The sequence below is a fragment of the Alosa alosa genome, chromosome 23, assembly GCF_017589495.1.
Source record: "Alosa alosa isolate M-15738 ecotype Scorff River chromosome 23, AALO_Geno_1.1, whole genome shotgun sequence".
NCBI lineage: Eukaryota > Metazoa > Chordata > Actinopteri > Clupeiformes > Clupeidae > Alosa > Alosa alosa.
The window spans coordinates 20,407,884-20,415,991 of record NC_063211.1 but is presented as its reverse complement, the minus strand read 5'-3'; the positions used below and the strand labels follow the sequence as shown (position 1 = coordinate 20,415,991).

The window sequence follows — 8,108 nt, the reverse complement described above, 5'->3', positions numbered from 1 at the left end:
CCTCTACAGAATAAACACCATCACACCCGCGACGTGAGTGTGTGTGTTAGTGTATATGTGTGTGTGTGTGGGAGGGGGGGGGGTGTATGTTTGTGAGAGTGTGTGTGTGTTCTGGTAGTGATGAACTACTCAACGCGAGGGGTCGCGTTTGATGACATGTCTCCTGCGATCACATTAGCCAGAGTGGAATGCCTTGGAGATGATCAGACACACAGACGCTGTCAGCGGTGGGTTTGTTGTCTGCGACCGTCAGCTCAAACTCTCTCTGGACCCTGTGTGTACTGTAAGTGTGTGTGCATGTGTGTGTGTGTGTGTGTGTGTGTGTGTGTGTGCATTTATGTATATGTATATGCATGTGAGTATGTGTGTGTTGCAGAACTGCTCTAAGGAGTGTCTCTCCCTTGAAGTGCTAGGCTAAGCTAGGCTCACCCTGGATTTGTATGTTTGTTTTCTGATTAGCTATTGCATTATGCATGGTGTGACCTGAACCCCCCTCCCTCTCCCCAAAAACACACACACACACACACACACACACACCCCAGATGAGCATCCATCCAGTGCCCTGGCATCCCGTCTGAGCGGCAGGTCCTCGTGGTCGCCCTTGGCGATGGCGATGCGCTCCAGTGCCTTTTCCCGTGGGGACGGTGGGCTCTGTGTGATGTCAGCGGTCGCCGCTCAGCTGCCTCCAGCGACGGTCTCCGGAGATTTCTGTGGAGGTCGCCTCTTCATGATCTCTACTCAAAACCCAACAGCAAACACACACACACACACACACACACACACACACACACACACATAGGCTCACAAAAAAACAGTACCCTACAGCTGTCTATACATCCAACATAGTCTGTTTGTTTAATTACCTCATCAGAAAAACAGTCCACACACACAACAATTATAATTAACACAATAATATGTTACATAGACACACACACAGACAAAGAGAAAGTAAGAAAATTAGTGTTTGCAATGCCTCCGTGGTGCAATAAATGTGATTAAAGCAATGCTGAGAGGCCTGTGAGTGTTGAGTGTGTGTGTGTGTGATACTAGTGATACTAGTAACGTGTTACTTAGTAACGAGTTAGTCTAATCTGACCACTTTTTTTGGTAACGAGTAATCTAACTCGTTACTATTTCCAAACCAGTAATCAGATTAAAGTTACTTATCCAAGTCACTGTGCGTTACTATTTTTGTCATTTTCCTCTTTCCTCCATGCAGCGACACAAACGTAAACAACAATGGAGGGAGGAGAGTTGCAAGTTTTCTAGTTGGAAATACAGCCATTATTAGTTTGTGTCAGCTAAACATGACAACATTAACGTATGTTGTACACTCGACTGTGATGGCGACAAAGTCTAGAAGTCTAGAAGTTCTGGGAGTCTCCCGCATATTGATACCGGCTCCCTGGCGCCCGCAAATGAGATGTAATCTCCCCTAGAGCGAGCGAGCAAGTGCGCGTACGCGAGACCCAAACTTCACGACGGAGAGGGAGAGAGAAGGGTGGTGCTTGTGTGCCTGAAACCCATCCAAGATAGCCTAGAAACCTAGACGCACCCTAGCGGCAGCAAATGTAATTTGCAGCCAGGGTAGTCTAGCAACTCTCCGTTGGCTTGCAAGCTGGAAAAATGAAACTTCTATCAGGCCAATCACATCATGCATAGAGTCGGCGGTGGTTCCTGCTACTTGTAAACAAAGAAGATGCTGCTGCTGGCGAACAGCGGTCTTTGAATCGCGACTCGAGTTAAGCTTTTTTTAAATTGGCAAAAGTTTGATCAACTAGCCAACTAGCTCCGCTGGTGGGACAATGCGTGGGACTATGACTTGTAGCGCTATCCTATTGCGTGCAGAGGAAATTTGAAAGACAACCGGTTATCCCGCCCCTTGGATTGAGCAGTGCCAATAGTAAGTTCCCAGACCCTACATCTTGATGTGGGTCTGGCTCGTCAGGCAAGACAGAGAGCATCTTTGGATAGTAGAGGATAGTATTTTGAAAATACTAAAAGATTTGTACTATATTTAATTGAGACATAGTAAGATTAATCTGACAATGTAAAGCACTATACAGATTGTACATTAAAAATGTATAATATTACTATGCTACATAGCAATATGGTGCATACAATTGATTTAGAATGTTGGGGGGAGGTTCCAGTCTGGTAGGGAGAAGGCACATTCTAGTACCTAAATTAACGCGAACAACACCCAAAAGTGAGTCCTAGGCTTTGGTTATATCTAGGCTACTCTCCTGTAGCCCAGTTAGTGGTTGTGGTATTTCTTTGCGTGTAGAGATTCCTCCTTTCCTCCAGTAGAGATTCCTCCTTTCGATATGGAGACTGCATTTTGCTTCCTTTATTTTCTTTCTTTATCTAGCTAGATTAACCGTTCCCAACGGAGTGGGTTTGGTTGTCATACTGGTTTTATTTTGCAAGCTAATAGTGTGTCATTGACATCTTTTTGTTAAGGTTTTATAGATGATCATTTAGGCCTGTTTTTCTCAAACTTTTTCAGACCAATTAACCAATAAAACAAAAACTCACAGACCACCTAGATAAAAAAAGAGTAGACCTACTTCAACAGTATATTACACAATTGGCCTACTCACTGAGCCACTTGCTTAATGTCTTTGCACCTTGCTTATTGTGTCAGACTATGATTCATATGATTTAAACTGCATATCTTACATAGTGTTGCAGAACTAGTCTGTTTGGATTTACATACAAGTCGGTTCAATATTGCAAACAACTCATCTACATTCTATTTTACTATGTCTGCTCGCGGACCACTTGGGATAGCTTGCTGACCACCAGTGGTCCCAGGACCACACTTTGAGAAACACTGCCATCAATTTCTTTGACCTCCCACTGGGACTAATTTCTAACCTGACTCGTGTTTCAGTTTGACTGGCGCCTTATCTCTTTACTGACATAAAAGTTTGCATTCTGTGCCATTGTATATACATGTACTGTAATGACACATGTATTCCAATTCCAGACTCTTAAGTTACACCATGGAATCATTGGCATCTGCAAATGCGCATTTCTCCCTTGAACTTTTCAAGAAGATCTCAGAGAAAAACAAGACGGTCAATGTGTTCTACTCTCCTCTGAGCATCTTTTCTGCCCTGGCCATGGTCTGCCTTGGAGCCAAGGGCAACACTGAGGCACAAATGTACAAGGTAAGCTCACAGTGTTCAAACAACCCAGTCTCACGTCTGAACGTGTCACTGTCACGTTAATTAATCTATTGGGACGTGTTGTGTAACACGTTTCCTAGTTAAAAAACGTGTTGAGCAGGACGTAATTATCGTGTTACTATCACGTTGTATTTCGCTTTCAACGAGCCAACAGAACCACGTCATCTGTCAAAAAAGCCTGACCTCACAAAATGGCGTGAATGTTATTTGATGCTTTTGACGTGCAGTTTCACACTCATAAGCCTGCTTTGAGTTGTGGGTTAGAAGGAGCCACCTTCTAGCTAGCAGTTTTAGAAGGCTGAACCCCAGAATCCAGAAACAAGAACCGAGCAGGGACGGAGAAAAAAAGAAGAATCCAAATGGGAAATGAGGTGAGCCTTGCTACTGCCGCTAGCATGATCATTTTGCTAGCAATTGAGCAAAACATTTTAAAGTTGATTTAACATGAAATAGTAGCCATGGGCAATACTGTGAATTCAGAGTAGGCTTGCACAACTTATAAGCTAACGTGCATGATGTAATGTTACATTAATCTGTAAAACAGCTGTTGTATGCTAGCGACGGTTTACTGGCTTTAAAATGTTCTTATCAGGGATGAAGTGGTAAAATAAGAGGTGGGTAAACTATGAATTCTGTGATCATGGTAAGGTGTGCCTTTGTTAGCGTTTTTCGATTAGCACATGCGTCAACTAGCTCTTGGATGGCCATGATTAGTCACTTTTTCCATTGGTGAGTCATTCTCTGATAAGCCCTCGGTCTTTTTCACAAAACCCAAAAGGTTGATTCAGCCTGGTAGTTGGTAGGCAGTTGCAGCTTGCAAGAGCCCTGGAACTGGGACAGTTGGTTCCAGAACCCTATTGCAAGAGTTGTGGAACCAACCGAAATCATGTTCTGGTTTAACATATTGCCATGTCTAAAACACTCCAGGAAAAATGTAACAATTGCATTAGTGTAAATTCATTACTTCTATAGATTAAAAGCGGACAGTTTCTCTCTCTCCAACTCTCTCATAACCTGGAGAATACCCTTCAGTATTGTGTGGCTAGTTAAAATACAAATAAAATGTTTTCAATTGTTTTCACTGTAGTCCCTGAAGACACAGGGCGCCCCCTACACCCTTGGTCTGACCAATCACCTGTACGGAGATCAGTACCAGTTTGTTGAGGTAAGACTAGTTTGTCTGCACTTTCATTCTGTGATGATCGTCCCATGTGGATCTCACTTGATATCGTCCGAGTTCATCATCATCAGAGTCCCCCACTGTTCAGAAATACCTTGCTGACACACTACCTTGCTAAGCTGGAGGCTGTTGACTTCTGTAAAAATGCAGAGGCAGCTTGAGTGTAAATCAACAAATGGGTAGAGGAAAAGACTCAGGGTCATCATGAGTTCAGGGCCAAAAAAATGACATGTTCAAAACATTATAAATCAGTTCAAACTATTTAGTATTAGTGTAAAGATCTGTTATTCAGCCAGTAAGCATGACCTCAGTCGTTTCTCATTTAATTTCTCAGTAATCTCTTCATGTCTTTCATCAGTCTCACATTGACTGATTTATTTTGATTGTAGACAAAATCAAGGACCTCTTGGCCCCAGGGATTTTGTGTGCGGACACCAGGCTGGTGCTGGTTAATGCAATCTACTTCAAAGTCAGCTGGGACCGGCAGTTCAACAGCGCTCAAACAAAAGAAGTGCAGTTTAAGCTCAATAAGGTAAGCACAAAAAAATCGTATGTGTGTATAGATATAAATAAGTTCATATTGCATCACACACACACACACACACACATATATATATTACATCATACACTAGATATACAGTTAAGAACAAAATGATTTATAACCCTGACACATATTGATTTAATGTTGATTTTATCTTGACCAATATGTTTGTTCTGACTGAAAATGATACTTCCACATGCCTAAAGGTTGTACAACCTATCATGACAGTCTAAAGTGCATTGTCACTAGTCAAAAGCTTATTCAAATTTAGTAGGATGTCCCGTCCACATTGGGAGTGTTTTCGTTATCAAACGTCGAGCGCATGGCGCAACAAGGTGTTCCTAGGTTTCTTAATCAGTCATGGGTGTGTTTGGAGTGTAACATCATTTAAACCAATGAGAATGACATCTGTCATTCCCTTGGTCAAAGAATGTATCGGTATTTTGACAGTCAATGGCGCATTTGAAGGAGTCTGCTTGCGAGACCGTATGGAACAGTCATTCCACTAAACTATGCTTTACTAAAACTTAGCATAGCCTCATTTGCACTTTTATTTGAACTCATTGGCATAGTGAAACTAACTTCACCATGTCAGTCAACGACAAGACAGTTATACGCAATAAGTTACTTTCACTATTGACTGACATTGGGTTACCATCGAAAACATAGGCTGGAAAAAGCAACACTTACCTAATATTTTTCAAATGACTGAATAAAACAACGTTTATCCTGCAGAGAAGCTGCTTATATCTTGTGGTAGTGCGTCTTCAGCTGTGCTCTCGACCTAATCACTTTTAACCGTCATTACCAATTTGCAAATGCATTGTGAGATGTATTTCGTAATATCTTTATTCTAATTATGTTTCCCATTGTAGCCTAATCGTGTAATTATGACCGCCGCACAGCGAAGCGGCTGTCATATAGGTTTAGTCAGATTTTTTTTTCTTTTCTTTTTCGCATGTCCAAATTTCCGTCAAGGATTCCCGGGACACTGTAAGACCGGGGTACACGAAACTTGGTGGGCATGTAACCCAACATGGATAGCATGGAACCATCGTTTTGATCTGTAGCCCCCCCGCTGGACTGGACCCCCCGAAAGGAGGGTAGGGCAGACACAGTTTTCTGTGAATATCTTGAGAACCGTAGGGCCAATTTTTTCCGTATGTTTGCCTCCAGGGGTCATCTTAACCCATTCCATGTGCACACATGTGCATAAACAGATACACACGCACACACATACATTCACAGTAATCATACTTATGACACATACTCACACAGTAGACATATGTACGCATGCATGCAAATGCACAAACACAGGCACATACACAGGCACACACACAAGCATGCACACACACACACACACACACACACACTAACACACACCAGCTGACGCTCACATGCACACAAGAATTTCTCAGAATTATGAACAGGCAAGATGGGGGTGGGGTTGTATAAAATTAATTTTACATGTGAAATCTATGAACTAATCATGTTTTGGTACTTGTTGTCTTGTTGTCATACCATTCATATAGGCCTTTCAGCGTGATTTATTTTTGTGGAAAAAATGTGCTGGACTGGGCGGCGGTCATATTTTGTACCGCTCTGTGGTACATCTAGTTTCTAATGTTTTGCATGGATGTGCGCTGGTGCATTTTCATGGAGGATAGAAGGATGGTGCGTTGTGCACCCGCCAATTGACAATGCGCTCTTAAAATAACATATAAACCACTCGCCATAGACTTCTGACCAGGTTTCTCTTGGTCAGTGGCGTAATGCGTTTTAGGTGGTGTACAATAGCGTTTTTTAGACAATGAGCTAGGCCACTCCCTAGGTTGTTAATTATCACACCCCTGGGCACATTGTTTAAAAACTAGACGTGCAAAATAAGAAACTTTGCGCCGGGTGGAAAACGAGTTTTACGTCATGCGCCAGGGTGCAAAATAGGGGCCATTGTGGTAGAAACATGGAATCAAAAAGAAGCGTTTTTATATTTTTTAACATTTTTATGAAAAATGCTGTGTCCAAAATTATGCATACCCTTTTTAAATAATCAATGGAAACATCTTTATTGCCATCACAGCTCTCTTATACTTATTAAGTCTCTCCTTGTCTCCACAATGATTCTAGATCGCACCTTTTTAGGAGCAATCCAGGTTTTGAGGCAGGTACGATTATTTGCCATCAGGGAAGACCTTGAATATTTCTGGAAAACAATGGCAATGCCATATGAGGAATAGTCGAGGTGCTGGAAATGGCCTGTCTGCAGTCTAGACCTGTCAAATTAGGTGCATCATGGAATGAAAAACATCATGGAATGAGTAAGAATACACCTTACTGTTAAGCAACTGAGATCCTATATCGGGCTGGAACATTTCATACTCAAATCTCGATCAACTGGTCTACTCCAGTTCCTAAATGATCCTAAACGTTCCTCATGTTCCTAAACAGAATTTTGTCAAATTGAGGTGAAGCAGCACAGTGGTAAACATACCCCTGGCCCAACTTTTTCCTAAACATGTTGCTGGCATCAAATTCAAAGTGAACATATATTTTCCATGAAATAGTCAAAATTATGATATGTTGTCTTTGCCCTTTATGCTGCTAAATATGGGTTTACGAGACTTCTAACATCCCATCTTTGTGTGTGTGTGTGTGTGTGTGTGTGTGTGTGTAAACATTATTGGTTGACATGAGAATGTGTATCACATCCATGTCTCTGTTTACAGAATGCAAGCAAGCCTGTTCAAATGATGCAGCAGAAGGCCAAGTTCCCCTTCACCTACATCCCCTACGCCAACTGCCAGATTCTAGAGATGCCCTACGTGAGCAAATATCTGAGCATGCTCATTATGCTGCCTAATGAAATGGAGGACAACACCACTGGACTAGAGTAGGTAAAACGGGCAACCTGGCAGTGCAGTGCACAGACGTGTCAGAGGGAGCAGTTTATAATATCTCTTTATTAGACATGTATAGGTAGAAAACCCAACCATCTCTCTATCTCGCTCTCTTTCTTTCTCTCTCAATCTCTATCTTCCCTGTTTCTCTCTCTCAGCTGGAGCAGATGCTCACTTATGAGAACTTTGCAGAGTGGACCAAACCAGACATGATGGACACTGTTGAGGTGCAGGTGGGTCTCCCCAAGTTCAAGCTGGAGGAGAAATACGACCTCAAGGAAATCCTGGTGGGCATG

The 8,108-nt window shown here is 42.3% G+C and overlaps 1 pseudogene; it reads left to right on the top strand.

The window, feature by feature from the left end:
• The first annotated feature begins 3,008 nt into the window (after positions 1–3,008).
• LOC125288983 overlaps positions 3,009–8,108 on the top strand; it is a 5,465-nt pseudogene continuing 365 nt past the window's right edge.